The 17,058-nt window shown below is 41.3% G+C and overlaps 1 protein-coding gene across 46 annotated transcripts in view; it reads left to right on the top strand.

The window, feature by feature from the left end:
• LOC141575151 (uncharacterized) overlaps positions 1–17,058 on the top strand; it is a 188,902-nt gene that overhangs the window by 135,282 nt on the left and 36,562 nt on the right. For 45 of the 46 annotated variants that reach the window (XM_074353747.1, XM_074353735.1, XM_074353745.1 and 42 more), the window contains one exon: positions 16,137–16,322. The gene's annotated coding sequence lies outside the window, so the exon portion shown is untranslated. Of the gene's footprint in view, positions 1–519; positions 663–16,136; positions 16,323–17,058 lie in introns of all 46 variants that reach the window. The other variant, XM_074353713.1, reaches the window with a different exon arrangement.

Genomic DNA, 17,058 nt, shown 5'->3' with positions numbered 1-17,058 from the left:
GAGTTTTCTTACTGCATGAGTTTGCCTGCTTTGGAACATCAGCTCCTCCACAAGGGAACTTGTCAGTTTGTTGGTGTGATTGCATTTACACAGTGAATGTAATCTGGGCTTCCTCAGCCCAAACTCTCCAGTGCAGAATCACGGGCTGTAGCCATCTCTTAGTCACGCAAATACTTCTAAAATTATATGATGCCAGAAAAGAAAGAAGAGAGAGAGAGAGACATTGCCTTTATCAAAATTCCTTTCAATTCTGACTGCAAACTGTTGTTGAGCAGCTCTGGTTTCCTTTGGATATGAATATATACATTTCTTTGCATGTAACCCGGGTTTTGGACTAGAACACCAAGCCCTTGCTTTCCGCAAGCCACAAAAATAGTAGCCAAATTGCACACATGTGAAATATTTTATTGTTTTTCTGAGAAAGAATCCTTGAATTTGGGACTTCAGCTGTGATTTTTGCTTTTTGCTTCTCCCACCTCTCTTGTAATCTCTCACTCCTTCCCACGTGGCCCCCAATAGGTCGTGGTCCCAAAGGAGCAAGCAAACACCCAGTTGGTCACCATGCAGTGCTGCTACAGAGGGAGACCTGCCAAGACTTAAAGGATATTATCAGAGAGGACTTCCTGGAAGAAATGGGCTCTACATTCAGTTGTGAAGGCAGAGTAAGGGTCAGCCAGTAGAAAGCATGAAGACTGTGGCTCATGTGGCAGAGCAGCCCGGGTAGAGGCCTGGAGGCTTGTGCGTTGGGGAATCGGGGAGAGTGCCATGTGTGGTCCAGGGTTGTGGGTGCCCCTGCTGGGGAGGACAGTGGAGAGGGCCTGGGGTGGAGGGCTTTCGAAGAGCTTGGGTTTTACTAGAACTGACACAGGAGGCAGTGAAGGGTGTCAGCAGGAAGTGACCCTCAGGAAATGTACTTCTGGTTTTGCTTCTGATATTCTACAGTAAGAAAGGTCGGGACGGGCGAGAGCAGGTCTGGCTGTCCCTTTGAGACCCACCCCATCATTCATTTATTCATAACACACACACTTCTGAGTGTCTAGGGGAGAGAGGTTGGACCCACATTAGTAAGCAAAATGCTCCTTGGGAGCTTAGCAGTGTCAGAAGTTGACTTAGCCTAGAATGTTCTATGAACAGAGGAACAAATTGTGGAGGTCGGAGGGAGGGAAGGCTTCCTTGAGAAACAGTCAAAATGAGCCTGGAGGCAAGTGGGAAGTAGGAGCAGGTCAGGGGGCCACTGAGGTCACTGGGGACCTGGGTACTGAGGTGAGGATGGGCGTTCAGGGTCGGGGGTGGGGCTAGAACTCTACCAGGGAGCCTCTGAAGGGTTTGAAGTGGGGTGATGTAATCAAATTTATGCTTTGGGAAGGCTGCCTTGGCTCCGCGCGTGTGTGTGTGTGTGTGTGTGTGTGTGTGTCTGTGTGTGTGTGTTTGTGTGTAGCGGGGAAGAGGGGGAGGGTGCCACCAACTGGGGAGTGAAATTAGAAGACCATTCACAGGCTGGGAGGCCACAAGTGGGAGAGGGGCATCGGGGCTGCTTGGGGACGGCAGGGGCAGTGTGGATGCCGGATTTCCTTATGGGGAGGGCTTGTTAGCTGGGCCGCCCTTGCGGCGCCTTTTGGCTTGAAGGAAACAGATGGAGGCCGCCAGGTGGACTTTCCTCTTCTCTTCTTCCCTGCCTTGTGTGATGATGTTAGCTCAGCCAACATTTGGAAGAGAAGAGCTAAGTTCCAGGGTAGCCCAAGACTTTGTTGAGCTGGTTCGAGTGAGATCTGATAGGATTTATGTTTGTTTTCAGATCTGCATGTTCACTTATCTAGAAACGTCCTGTCTTTTGAATTTCCATAGGGGTTTTTAGTCTTGATAAAGTTTGCTTTCTTGGTGAGAGGAAATTTAATACAGCTGTTGTCTTTCTCAAAAAAATCATATCTTTTAAGAACTTTAATATTCAAACAATAGGAATATTTAAAAATGATAAAGTAAGGCTTTGGTGTTGTTTCTTTGGTTTCCTAGTTAATGTGGACTTAGTGCCTTTGCATTAATTAATAGCACATCCTTGTCAGTATTTAAAGGGCTGTTAGTGAGCGCCCCAGGCCCCACCTCTCAAAACATCATTAAAGTTTGCTCTGAAATAGTGAGGTCATAAAGGTTTTGTTTGCAGAAGCCAAACACTTGGTTTATAATATGAAGCATTGCTCCATTTATAAAATAATAATAGGTTCAAAATTAAGAAAGTGGAAGATAATTGAGTTTTTTAAAAGCTGGAACATAATCTTTCTTGTGCTAATTTTGAACTGGAAGTTTCGAAAATAAAAATCCTACTGTAATATCATCTACGTGGGATACATATATGCTTTCCCGTTTGAAAAATAAGTCCACAGTGGTTTTTGAAGTCAGGAGCATTCCAGCTCAGATACTGGCATTGATGGTTGCTGGTTTTCAATGGCAGAGCCTAAATTTGCCTTCTTAGCATTTTTTTTTTTTTTTTTTTTTGTAGTGAGAGGGTTGAGTAGTGCTTTACCAGTATGATTTTGGGGCAATTTGGGGGCAGATGTTGTGCACCAGCAGTGAGATATTTCCATGCATTTTACTTTCTGGACATCACCAAGGCACATGTGGGGTTTGTGCCTGCAGGCTGGGATGCTGCAGTACTCCCTGGTCCATCACAGTTTTGTTCTGGATCTGCTCCGGTCAGTGAATGATTTTCTGTGGCTTCAAGGTAAGTTGGTCTGATGCACATGATCAGATGTGTAGTTAAAGTGCTATTACATGAAATAAGAGAAGCCTAGAAACATGAGGGAGGAGAATTGGCTGAGCTGATTTCGGTGGGGAGTCTTCTTAGGTGACTCCCTCCCCGTGATTCCTGCCAATATCCTCCCCAGACCTGCACTGTAGTCCTGCCGAAGCAAGCATGCACTTTGCTCAGAAACGGACTGAATTTCCTTGTGCCTCTGTTTGTTGGCTTTTTTTTTTTAAAGCACATCTTGCCCTTTGCTTAAATGCCATCCCTGCTAGTCACCTCTTACCCTCATTCTTCTGGATGTCGTCCATACATAGCTGCTGAATGGATGAACTGAATGTAGTATCTCCATGTAGTGGAACATTATTCATACGTAAGGGTGAATAAAAAGGAAAAAAAATAAAGGGGAAGATGAAAAAGGCCACCTGTTCTGGGAAGTCCACCCTGACTGCTCAACCCACCCTTTTCCCTTTGAATCCCCACCCCTTATGCTCCACTCTACTCTTTTTGATATTACTTACCACCTTTTAATAAACTAACGTTTTCAAAAAAAAAAAAAAAGACAGAGATGCTGATACCACTTCAACATGGAAAAGCCTTGATAATAGCACGTTAAGTGAAAGGAACCAGACATAAACGGCCACATATTATTGACTTCAGTGATCTGAAATGCGCAGAATAGGCAAATGCAGAGGCAGAGAGCAGGTGATGTTTGCAAGGGGCTGGGTGGAGGGGGATTAGGGAATGACTGATAGTGACAGGGGGTTTCTTCTGGGATGATGGAGTTTTCTGGAAATAGATGGTGGTGAGGGCTGCACAACCGTGAGTGTGCAGAAGACTGCTGAGCGCTGTCTCTGGGAGTGCCTGTGGTTGGGGCGGCTTTATTTTGTTCTCACCCTGCAATGTGAACTGTCATCTTGTGCTGAGGCAGTTCTACTCCTGTGAGTGGTGAGGCTCAGAGACTTTGCAGAGTCATGTTTCTTTTCTCCCCCTTGCTGAGTGTAGGCAAAAATTGTTTAAGCCTGAGAAAGTGCTCCATCTGCAGAAATGTCTTTCAGTTTTGCATGGTGTAAAAATCTTGAGAGCTTTTTAATCGTTGACGACAGTCTGTGAGGGGAAACAGCCCGTGAAGCCTGGGTGCGACCTGGAAGAGCAGCTCTTCCCTCCCTGACAGGGGTGGGGATTTCACCCCCGTTCAGGCAGTGAAGGGCCCAGACCCGAGAGCGGAGTTGACAGTCGTGAATATTTACGTGAATCCGCTGCTTCATCTTGGATATTAATTTCAAGCTGAGTCAGTTTGTGGCGGCAGCCTCATCCTACATCAGGAATCTATATTATGTGCTCTTTGAGGTGGAGACCAGACAGACTTGATTATTTAACAGTCTCCCTTGAATTGATATCTCAGATTCCTTTGTAAAAAGTAAAACAGCAGAAATACACACGTCCTTTAATGCCAGTGTGACCTGGATCGGGTTTAGTCTCTGTGCCTTAGTGGCCTTAACTGCGGGTGGGGAAGATGATCACAGTGCTTCCCTCAGAGGGCCTGGTGAGGGGGGAGTGAGAAGCACAAATTGAGGACTTACACGAGATGCTCATGAATGTCCGAAGTTAGTGCTCTCAGCCTGGTGAGGCCTCAGGGGCAGAGATGTCAGAACAGAGCATTCCTAGCCGGAGCTCGATCCGTGTTGGCAGCTGTTATGATCACTATCACCACTGTGGGTTATCAGGTAGTTTTAAGACTTGGTAATATGAATTCTTCAATAATGTTAAAAGACTAGACATCTCAGATCCAGTTTACATAGTTTTCAAGATTTCCTCTGAGAAATGGATGTTTTATTCCCCATCAGAAGTCTGAGTTGAGTCTCTAAAAAAATTCTGTATTCCTCCATCTGTTTGCTTTAATTCTCAATTTCTTAAAAAAATAGTTTTTAAATGGAGTTACTGGGGACTGAACTGAGGGCCGCATACATGCTAAGCACATACTCTCCCAAATGAGGTATAATCTCCCCCATAATTCTTTTTAAACTTTACTTTCTTAGTATTCAGAGGTTAGAGGCCTCTAATTCTTTTTCTGGAGACTTGTCCATGAACCTGTAAATCTATTATTAATGGACAAATCTTGGTTTATTAAAAAAATCAATAGAATATTCTGCAATCCATCCAAAAGAAAATGCTCATTGATTTAAATGTTTCTCCTTTATGGTGATTTCTACTTTCTGGTCTAGCTTAATTTATTAACACCCATCCTCATCATCATAATGACCAAACTCGCTCTGAATGGACACCTGCCTAAGGCTAAAATGCTTTCCTCATGTTTTACTTCATAGCAGGTGTTTGAGGGTAGGTATCAGTGTCTCCTTTTTTGCAGCTGAGGGATTGAGAGATGGAGCACCTTGTCCCAAATTACACACAGCTGGCAGTGGCTTGCTCAGTGCTGGAACCCTGGCTGCACAGAATGCATTTTTAATTGCTCCTCTAATCAGCCTCCCGTTGAGTGGATTCCCGAACTCCTGTGACTCCATAAATGGCCAATTTTAGTGATCTCAGCCTGATGAGGACTTCAAAGGAGAGACACCAGTGAGAATGTGAGACAGAGTGGCATAAATTAAAATTGTACATTTTTTACAAAAGTTTTATTCTCATGTAATGACTTAAAAAGTTAATTTTTTTTTAATTTTAGTGCTCTGTGAGCACTAAAAACAAAACATTAAAAATAATTATAATGCAAAGAGAAGTGGGCTTTGAAAGTCCAACCATTGCTAGTGATGTTACTTGCTTTTCTCTATTGGCCCTTATTGACAGAAATACTTAGAAAGACTGAATTGGTTTTATGTAGTCTTAATATGGAAGAAAAGATTGTCAGTGAATATTATAAGTAAAATCTTTACTCTTTTCTTTCCTGATGATGAATAGGTAAGTTGTTTTTATGGCTTAAGTACATTTCCTCATTTGTGAAATTTGAGTAATATCGTTTTCCTTGTCTGTGAGATTTAGACGCCTTGTATACAAAGCACCCAAAAGGTGCTTAATAAAAATGTGCTGTCACAATGACAGGTATTTTAGAAGGATCAACTCTGAATACTAAAGGGGGTGGCTTATTTCTGATGCATATTCAATATGTATATATATGATATATATGAATATGGCTTAAAGTAACAAGGATTCATTTATTTTTTTTAGTGCACTATGAAGTTTTAATGAAATCTATATCATTCTTTAGAGACAGGGATTAGTTAAATTGCCTTAAGCAGACGACCTTGAAGATTATTTTCACAGAATGTGTATTGTTACAACTCAGAATTCATGTTACCGTGTAACATCCACTCAGACATTTAAATTCGTGGATTCTGACCAGATCCATTAAGTTTAAAAAAATCCACATTTATCATTTTCAGGGAATAATCTTCTCTCTTTTGTGATTAAAGAAAATTTTGGTTTTTTTTCTTGCACTTTTAACAGGTTTAAAATATCAAAACATTGATTTGACATGTAACTTTTTTAATAGAATACATCTCATGCTGTTTTAATATGTAAATAAATGTTTTTGTATTTCAACAAACTTTTACGATTTCCTGGCTGTTTGAGAAGTATTTGGCAAGATACTAAGATTACCTACTGTTGGAAAAATACAGACGTTACTTTTATGAATATAGGCCTAGTAAAGATCTGTTGGTTTTTGCTACAGTGCAAGACATGAGGCCTAGGAGAGCTTTGCTGCCGATTGCCAGGAGGACATATCCCAGGTCTCAGTCTCCACTTCCTGTAAACTGAAGAGGCTGGACTGGTTTCTTTCCTCCTCTAAGATGAGTTTCCATAAGCCTATGTCTTTTGTTTATATTCAGGAGTATTAGCAATATCAGATTAAATATTGAATACCCCTCCCTTACCCTGAAACATAGTGCAGTATGTCTACAGAAGCTTTTAGTTATCTGATTCTCGTTTCTGATCCTACAGGCAATTTTGTGTTGCATGTTTCCCGGCAACCTGGAAGGTCTTTTTAGACATAGGTGGCGCTGTTGCACATTCTTAACTTCTTAATTTTCCTATTTGTTAAAGAAAGCTTAAACAACGTTATTTTATTTTGATTTCTTTGCTTAATGCTTCAGAATAGCACAGTCTACATTATGTCTGTCTACCTGTAAATATTGTTCTGCTTATATCTTAGTTTTATTCTGTCATCTCGCTGTGAACATCTCAGACTTGCTGTGCAAACAATGGCAAAATCGGACTTTTCTTCCAGTGCTAGAAACCAGTGAGAAGGGAATTTATAAAACAGCTAGAAGCGGCCTCTGGAGCACCTTAAAGCTGAACATTGTACTGGGTTCCCTGAGTATTGACCCCGCCGCTGTGTGTTAATTAGTGGTAGGAGATTTGGTACATATAGGAAGGGGTGTAGTTTTTTGACTTGGGTTTGCGTGCACACGCTGCCACTGAGCCACGTGAGCCTAAGTCAGTTCGTTCTGAGATTTCCCTCGTCTGTGAGATGGGGATGCTCATATCTGCTTTGTAGAATTGTGAGAATTATAAATTATGTAAAGTGTTTACCACAGTGGGTATGTCAAGAGGGCTCATAAACTTTAGCTACTGTTTTGTGAGAAGCCATCATTTGATAGTCTTTGGCAATTACTAAGAAACAGGAAAATAAGGAAAGCTGGTTTTATGATGAAAGATATTTGAGGAGGTTCGATAGTTCCTATACCCATAATTTAGCATCAGCAAAGTCAGAACTGTTACACAGTCGCCCTGAACCAACGTTAAGCCACAGAATTTTTTGTTACTTCAAATAGGTTGGGGCTTAATGGGATCCAATACTTATACACATGTTGTCTCCAGCAGCCAACTGAGAGATGACAGAAAAGAGTAAGCAGGTGATATATGTCTTCATTTTTACTGATGAAGCCACGTTCTCCATGAACTTCAGGGCTGTGGGAAAATGCGTGTCATTATACTGTGTCCCAGAAGTAGAGACTCACCCTGTCCCAGGTAACTCTGGGCCACAGCGAGCCTTCCCTTGAGAGGACCTGCCCCATCATGCACAGGGCTGTCCTGCCATGGAGCTGAGCATCCCGGGTGCTTCCCAAGTGTGGCCAGCACTGGAAGGAAAGGAACGGTTTCACATACCCTACTTGTCTCTCCGGACTCACACCTCACTCTGTTAGTGTGATAAAGGCTAGCTGTGGGCCATGGGTCTGTGGTGTGGAGAAGCACTCTCCGTGGCCAAGAGGAGTGGGGAGGAGGCATCCCTTCCCTCAGTTTAAACAGGTGGTGGTATGGAACTGAAGGGTGCTTCCCAAGAGTTTATAAAAGGAGAAATAAGGATTTTCTTTGGGACTTAGTCTAGCCAGGAAACACAGAAGATGATTAGAAAGGAGACTTGTAAATCACTTTAATATTAAGTTGACATTTGTTGAGCACCAATAATGTGCTACATTCTTTTCTGAGAGTTTTACAGAAATGAATCCTTCAATCTTCTCAACAATCGTGTAAGGAATGTTTGATTTTTATCCCAGTTTTACAGTGTGGAAACTGAGGCACACAGAGGGTAAGTTGGCCAAGGTCACAGAGCTAGTAAGTGGCAGAGCTGGTATTTAAACCCTGGCTGTCTGGTTTTGAGGCTCCCAGGCATGGGCTTTGGGTGTTTATAGGTATCTGCATCCCTGGATCTCTGTACTTCTGTGCATCAGTTTGCCCAATAAGGACAGGCAAAGGAGAGTTACACAGGTGCTCACAGTCGTGTCTCAGCCACTGTCCACGAAGAGTGCACCGTGATTAGCGTTAATTGTTTTCCAGGCAGTAGATCTGTTGGTATAAGAGAAATTTAGTCCATTGAGTTAATCTAGAAACCCTTCCTGCTCTGCTTCTGTCCATGGTTGCCATGTTACTGCCTGCCCGGGATTAGGCCGTGGAGGAGAAACTGTACTCATGGTTGAACTCTGATATTTCAGTCTGGTTCATAGTTTCACATATTCTGTTACATTAATAAGTTAAGTTTCTGGTTTTCTTGCATCAGTGTCTCGTGAGTTTGGTTAATGTGAAACCAGTCCATGGGAGCCCAGGTGTGCTTACGGTATAATTTCTGAGCACGTTGTGGCACTTCTACACGTGCAGTCCTGACTGGAGGATGTCCGCCTTCCTCACTGATTTCTCCCAAGAGCAGGGCCCTCTCCCATCCTCGGATGTGAGGCTGGGAGCTGTCTGAGTAGGCCAGTCAGAGGCCAAGTCCACCAATCAGAAAATGATGAAGTACCCGGAAGTGGGTTTAATAGAAGAAAAGGGCTTCCAGGTAGTCCGATGGGCTGTTCGAGTCCATTTGGTGAAAAGCTGTTCACTGTCTGTGGTTGAGCTGATTCTTTGCTGTTGAAAAGTCTGGATTAGATGAAGGGATTTTAAAAAGCAGAAAGCAGTGATTTTAGATGGTACGTCCACACCAGTGAGAAGTGATGGATGACCGCCTGTGTGAGGAATAGACAGAGTCTTACAAACTTCATAAAACAGCTTTAAAAGCTCTACCATCTGAGTGCACTTCATAAGGGGTCCAGATCATCACTGGTCATGCTGTGAGGGCAAATAACTGATGATGGCATAAAGGACACGGAGGCATCAAAAAGGTCTCAGTCATGTTCCCTGTTTAAAGAATGTGACACAGTGTAATATATTTGAGCTGGTTTTTCACTGAACAATTTTTCGTGTTTTCTGGGACTCCCAGCTCCCGAAGTTTCCACGCAGCTGCATGTCCCCTCACTGCAGCTCTGTCAGCACTTGTCCTGGGCTGACGTGTTGTCACGGGGAGTAGGACGGTCAGCGTCCCCGGCTCCTCCGAGCTCCGTCTCCTCATCCGCAGTGCTGGGCTTCTCATCCGTGTCTACTTAGAAGGGTTGCTGAGAACCACACGTGATGGTTGTCAGGGGTGATTTGTGGTTGTCCCTGTGTTTGACATATAGTCAGTATTTGATAGAAACACATGTTTTTTTTATAGTTCTGGCTTCTACATTGCAGTGGTTTTTAGTCTGCATTTTTTTATAACTTTTTTCTTATTTTTAAATAAGCACTTTTGGGGGGGGGGGGATTACTGGGGATTGAAGCCAGCACATTGTGCATGGTAAGCAAGTGCTCTACAACTGAGTAATACCCACCCTCCTTGTCTTCAATTAAAAATAAATATTCCAATACACAAAATAGCTCTTAAACACCATCATGGGACCTATTTTCTGTATAGACAATTGAATACATATGCTATTTCAATAAGAATAAATGTTGGGACATACTTTTCTGAATCTGTTTACTTGTTTAAAAACGATAATAGCTAGTGATAAACACGAGTCTTGGATCCAGTACTTCTTAGGGTCTGCTTTGACATCATGGGAAATTACATTCTACAGAGAAGGCAAATTGGGTCTCGTTGATATTTGGATGATTTAGCAGATGATCAAGTCTTTCAGAACTTGACAGTTTTGTATTTTAAACTTACTGCAAAGTTATCTTCTAGAAGTTGGAATTCCTAAGCTTGTGAAGTGCTCAGTAATTCAGTGTGTATGTGTTTGTGTCTGTGTGAACGTGTTTGTGTGTGATTTCAGGAAGATAGAAATAAGTTCCATGTAGCCCTCTGATACCTTCCTCCTCCAGTTCAAGATGTAGGCATATATTTACACAAATAAATTGATATTATTTTGTCATTTGGCATATTGGAAATAAGAGGTTGTCATACTTGTTTCAGAAGGGTTGGGGAGCATGAGCTTAGAAAACGGGAGGAGAAAGAGGCCGGGAGGCACTTCACACTCTGTGCAGGATTTGAGGAACAGTAGATTTTCTTTTTTCTTCTAAAGCAAACTGGCGCTGAATTGTAACATACTATTACTAGAATTGCTTTTCTGATCAGATACAAGTGCCTCAGAGTTTTCAAGGCAACATGAATGATGAAATCCGTTTTAGGAGTTATCTTTAAAGTAGTGTTAATTTTCAAGTAAAAGGCTATAGCCTGTTCTTCGAAGGGTAAAAGACGTTCTCATTGATCCAAGTGCATGATCAATGTGCTTAGTTTCTTTGGGGTTTTTTTCTTTTTTTTTAAGTGCTTGTTTCATTGTGGTTTGAATGAATGTTTAAACTTTCTGAATTTTGTTCTTTAGAACATGCTGATTTATAAGAACTGTTAAAAACCTGATTGAACTTTCATCTTTGTTTGGAGGGGCACCCTTTTGATTTCTGTTGTCTGTTAAAGAGGGAAATTCTTCCTCTAGCCTGCAGATCATTAAGTGAATGGTTTGCAGTGTGCCTTCAAAATTCTTTGAATGCTTTGAGCATGCTTGTCTAGTGAATTTTGAATTGACTCATAGTAATGACTTTGCTTTGATTCTGTGGCTTTTGCTCCTCTCCGCAAGAATTTGAATTCTCTGTTGCATTTTGTATACGTGTTTTTAATAGGGGAAGAAATTTTACATTTTTTACAGAGCTGGGTTTTCCTATCCCCTCCGAATGCCTTCTATAATTGATACAACAAAAATCTGTTATTGCAGTGCTTAATTATTTCATAAACTAATTTTTGGCTTAATCAGAAGCAATGAGAAAGAGTGATAATAAAAAATATGAAAACCTTCCTTCCTTTGAAGAATAGAAATGAGGTGGTCAGGCTCACGCATGCTTTGTGCTTGACACACTTACTTTCATGTCATTGTGTATCATGATTCGGAGATGGAGTTGCTTCAGGTTTTATAGATTTTTGTTTGAACATTTTTGTTGAATTCTTTCTCCAGGCTGATGTTTCCTGTTGGGTTTGTGGAAAGCGTAGAAGGGAAACAAATTCTTTGTTTTATTTTCAGGAGACCTGAGTTGCTGATGAGAAAAGTGTTGAGGGTGGGCTGAGGAATAGAGTGACACTCCCTCTCCTCCTGGCTGAAACTGATGAACAATGAAATCAATTAAGTGTATCAGTATTTGACCAATAGAATTTAGCGAGCCCAACCTGGCAAGTTATGCCCAATGGAAAGTACTGAATTCACCTGCAGAATTAGGTGCTTTGCCAATTAGAATCAGCTTAGAGCAATCAGAAAAATTAGTTCATATGATGAGATATAAAAGAATGTAATATCTTCTATTTCTGAAACTTTTCTTTGTTAAGTTGTGTAGAGCTAAAATTAAGTTTCAAGCGCCAGGAGTTAAGAGTCTGGGTGGTTCTGTGGGATCGTTAGTCAGGGATGTGTCTAGATCATGCTAGAGTGTCTGAAGGTGGCAGGAAAAGACCCAGGGCTAGGATTTGTTATCCTAGGGTGTCCTCCATAATGGTTCCATAATGGTTACATGTGGGAGCCCAAGATTAGGTTAACAAATTGTAACAGACCCCAGGCGCCTGTCAATGTTCAGAAGAAAAATGTGTGCTTAGTAACTGCTTTGCAAGCAGGAGCCTGTGCATCCTCACTCCTGTCTCCTTGCCTTAAAAAGCAGAGACAATGATTTGCTTGCATAGTTGATGCTTTAGATAGCACTCTGCTCATTTCAAAGCAAGGACCCAGGCCCTCAGCTATACAAGCTGGGCTTGTGTGCTTTTAGATAGTCTATTATCCCCAAAACAAGGACCTGGCTGGTCTCGTGGTCTGCTTTGTAATTCACATATCTAAAGAATGTATCTTATTCCCCTCACCCCATGACTTCCCTAAAGATACACTAAGCCTTTGTACTCATTGTGGTTTCTACAATCTCTGTCTCCTCCCGTCTTTCCTCAAGTTCCTACTTATTATCACACAAAAGTTAATGACTTTTTCCTTTCGTTATACACAGTAAATATAGGAGAATTTGAGAGGCTCGTGGAGTTGGCTCCCTACTCCTTCTCTTTTTCTGGACTTTTCCCACAGAGTCTTGAATAATCATTCCGTGTCGGTACGACTTCTGCCAGCCATAACCCACAGTTCCAGGTGAGAATGATGCAGGCTTTAACTCTCCTACCCAAGGGAGAGAGAGAAGAGAATTGAGATCTGCTCCCTTGTGGTCCCTTCCTTCCCCAGTGCCACTCCAGTTCACCTGCAGCCTTCTGGCCTCTGCTGTCAGGGCCTCTGTCCCAGGACTGACTGCAGCCATTTTTTCCCTTGCCAACATTTCCTGTGCCTTTCAGAAGTTGGTCTCTTCTCTGCAATTCAACCCTGGCAGATGTGATGGTGGTCAGCGTGCTGGTGGGCAGTCACCTGGGGACTCCCAGGAGCCATGCTGATTCTCCTGAGTCTCTCATTCGGGGTTACAAAACTGTCGAGCACCGGAGGAAGCCCATTCACGTGAGGGCAGCGCAGCATTGCATCACTTTCATTTTATTTTTGAAATTTCAGTGGAGAAATTATTTGTAGCAAACTGTTCCAGTTTTTTTGGCTGACTGCTTTCCTCACCACCATTTCCTTGTTGGATGTGGTGCTTGGTTTAAGAACCAGGTTTCTTCTCTGGTTATTTCTAGCAGGTGGGCTTGCCGAATCCTTGATCGGCATTTGAAGCAGAATGCTTCATCTTGATGTCAAACTGATTTTCTTCATTCTGAATATTTCATATACACTCAGCAACTGTTTCAAGTGAACTGCTCTTGTCCAATTTCGGTTAACTCACATTTGCTGATCTCCTGCTTTCATGCTGAGAGCAGTTTCTTCTTCCTGTAATAAAAGTTAGCAATTTGCATCTACTATGGGAAGCTACTGGCCCGAGGTGCTTTTGTTCTTAACAGTTTTAATACAATTCACCCATTAATATTTACACCGGTTTTTACTCTATGCCAAGAATTGTGCATCCCAGTCAATCTTAGAATATTTTCATCCTCCTAACAGGAAACCCCATATGCATAAGCACTCATTCCCATCTTCCCCATCCTCCCCCAGCCCCAGGGAGCCACTCTTCTCCCTCTGTGGATTTGCCTGTGCTGGACATTTCATGTAAATCGAGTCAATTCATGTAAATGGAACCGTCTATTTTGACTAACTCCTTTCACACTGAGTAACGTTTTCAATGTTTGTCCACATTGTTGCCTGGGTCAGTACTCCATGCTTTGCTATTACTGAATAATATTCCACTGTATGGCTGGGCCCCTCTGTTTACGCATTCATCAGGTGATAGGCATTTTGGTTGTTTCTTCTTTTTGGCTGTGATGAATAATGGCACCGTGAACATTCCTGTAGTTTTTATGTGGACATTTGTTTTCAGTTCTCTTACGTGTGTGCCCACAGAGCAGAATTGCTGGGTCATTCAGAAACCAACTGTTCAACTCTCTGAGGTCCTGCCAGGCTGTTTTCCAAAGTAGCCACGCAGCGTTACATCTCACCAGCAAGGGCTGCTATCTCTGATTCCTGTGTGTCCTCATTAGTTCTTGTTATTCTTTTTTTAATTATAACCTAATGTAGTGAGTGTGAAGCGGTTTCTCCTAGTAGTTTTGACATGATTTCCCTTACAGCTAATGATTTTGAACATCGTTTCATTGTGCTTATTGGCCATTTGTATATTTTCCTTGAAAAATACCATTTCGGATCCTTTATTCATTTTTTAATTTAGTTGTCTTTTTTGTTGAATTGTAGGAGCTCTTTTTTATTTGGAGATACAAATTCCTAATCAGATAAATTATTTGAAAATATTTTCTCCTGAGTATTGTTTTTTTCACTTTCTGGATGGTGTCCTTTGAAGCGAAGTTTTAAATTTGATGAACTCAAATTTATCTCTGTTTTCTTTTTTCCTTGTGCTTTTGGGGCAATATTTAAAATCTGAGGTATTTTATTTAAAATTTACATATAAAATATCTTAATTTTTAGGACCGTTCTAGGAGACGGGTGCTGTTGTTATACCCAGTCTATGGATAGGAGGCTGAGATGCAGAAAATTTCACTGACTTATGAGTGTCAAAGCTACCCAGTGCTGTGGGAGTTCAGAGCCTCATGATTGTCCCCAAGCATCTGTGCTCTTCACCACCATGCTCCACTACTGCCTGGAATAGTTAATGAAAAAGTCTTTCCTTTTTTGGTTTCTTGTTTGTTTGTTTTCTCATTGGGAACCTCATCTCCTCATTTTCCTTTCGGATATCAGTGTAGGTTTATTTTAGGTCTCATGTAGGCAGAAGAATTGCTATCAGTTAACTTCTTTATTACTCACTCTCCGGTGATGATTGTTGCTATTTGACCTAATCAAGTCATGCTTAAGTCTTTCCTGCTCATGACACTGAAAAGAGTCATGACTTACAGAATGCTCAGAGAGGAAAATAATTGATTGATTTTATCTTGCTACCCAATCAAACCAATCAAATAAAAACCCCGGTGTTGACGCAGACGGTAAGCCCTCCAGAATAGGGTCACTGTCTTCCTTGTGTTTCGTTTGTTTGGTCACAGTGTCTGGATAGTGACTTGCTGTCCAGCAGTTTTGTGAGGATACGGTGTTCGTGAATCATTGTAAGGACAGAAATTTGACAACAGACTGTATTGGTCATTTCACGAGGGAAAAGATAATATAGAAATACTGCTCAGATCTATTTTAAAATTAAGTTTGGAATGTTGAGAAGAGTTCAAGAAACCATACAAAGATCTTTTTCACTTATTTTAGATCTATCTTAGGCATATTATGATTACATAGCAGAGTAACTTATCAACTAGTTTTGACAAGAGGGGTGTATTATTGATTATTTGTTTTAGTTGAAATATTCTACCTGGGAAAAAGTAATCAGTGCCCATAAATGAACAAATATGTTTGTATTTCTATGTAACATGGGAGCAGACTTCATATGTTTCTATATAATATATATGACTGTGTGTTTTAATCTGTCTGTCAGTGTATTTATAGTTTTTCAGCAATGTTCTAACTTTAGAATTCTTCTAAGAAAGTCACCCCCGATTCTAGCGCAGTTTCTACTGTGTATCCTGTCTTATGCATGGGATTCCACTGTCTCCTCAGTGAGGAATTTCCTCCCCTACTGAGTTAGTAGCAGAGTTAAAGGAACTGTGATTTCTAGGCCTTTGCTCTCCATGTGTTTGCATTTGGCTGTCAATCGCGATTTTCCATTTCTTGAGTTTTCATTGTTCAATTAGAATTTTTGAAAATAAGTGTTAATATGTTGTATTTGTCTCCCTGGAAACTTGATGTGTTTGTGCTTTTCAGTTTTCAATTTCTTAAAAATGTAAATGCACTCTTGTTTTTAAGTAGTCCTTTTTCACTAGATATTTGTTTACCACTTTATAGTTAAAATACATTTTTTCCAATGAATGAATCGGTGTGCATGTTTTAAAAGATACCTTACTTTTTATTTTCCTTATTATAACAATTATATTCATTCTAGAGAATTTAGAAAATAAGGATAAACACAGTAATAACTTAAAAATGGCCTCTAATCTCACCTAGAGATACAGTTGTAAAATTTCAAATTGAGAATTACAAGTCCTCTCATGTTGTTCTTCTTTTTCAAGATCGTTTTGGTTACTGAGACCCTCGAATTCCCATATGAATTATAACAGAAGCTAAACAGTTTTTGCAGAGGAGCCCGCTGGGATTGTGATCGAGACCACGTAGAATATACGGATCATTCTGGGGAGCACTGCCATTCCAAGAGCACTGTCTTCTGATCCAGGAATGTACGTGGAGTGTCTGTCCAGGTATTTAGGACTTCTTTAATTTTTTTCAGCAATGCTTTGAGTTTACAGAATATTATTTTACTTTTTTTCTTTGCCTTTATACTGAGGACAAGTGTGCAAGGTACCGGGATCAGAAGTGTATTTTAGCCCCTCACGTTGCTGCCAACATGGTCGCTGTGCTCTTGCTTTGCCTTGTGTACAATCTTGCACAAAATAGGACCTCAGTAACTCTCTCTTGAATGAATGATTATATGATTGTAGGATGATGCTTGAGAGTCCTTGTGATTTTTTCCTCCAGCCTTTCCCCAATTCTTAACTATGCCCTTTCTCTTCCTAAACTCCAGCCTGTGTTTCAGCCTGCCTGTGGCATTGATTTTCCCTATCTGTAGACGCTTCCTTTCACTGGTTCACGATAATGTTACATGTGGGCTGTGGAAACTTGTCAAGAAAGAACAAATCTATTGCATGCTAGTGTTTTTACAGTGTGGTATCTTTTATCGATTGAAATTAAATCAGGCTGACCCCCTGAGCCCTCCCGTGAGCTCTTTTCACTTTCCTACATCTGATACTGCTCTGGTTGCTACATGTGCCCTTCCCCCAGCCTTGGTTTTTGGGTTGAGTAAGTCATCATCAGTGGAGCTCTCTCTTTAAAAGATGAAGAGAACATTGGCTCCTTCTCCCTGGTTGGGGACTTGGATGAGATGAGATACCAGATAAAGAATGGAGCTCCACCTCATTCTGACCCCCGCTCTTTCCG

Source organism: Camelus bactrianus, chromosome 26, assembly GCF_048773025.1.
Source record: "Camelus bactrianus isolate YW-2024 breed Bactrian camel chromosome 26, ASM4877302v1, whole genome shotgun sequence".
Lineage (NCBI taxonomy): Eukaryota > Metazoa > Chordata > Mammalia > Artiodactyla > Camelidae > Camelus > Camelus bactrianus.
This window is presented reverse-complemented; position numbering and strand designations above follow the sequence as displayed.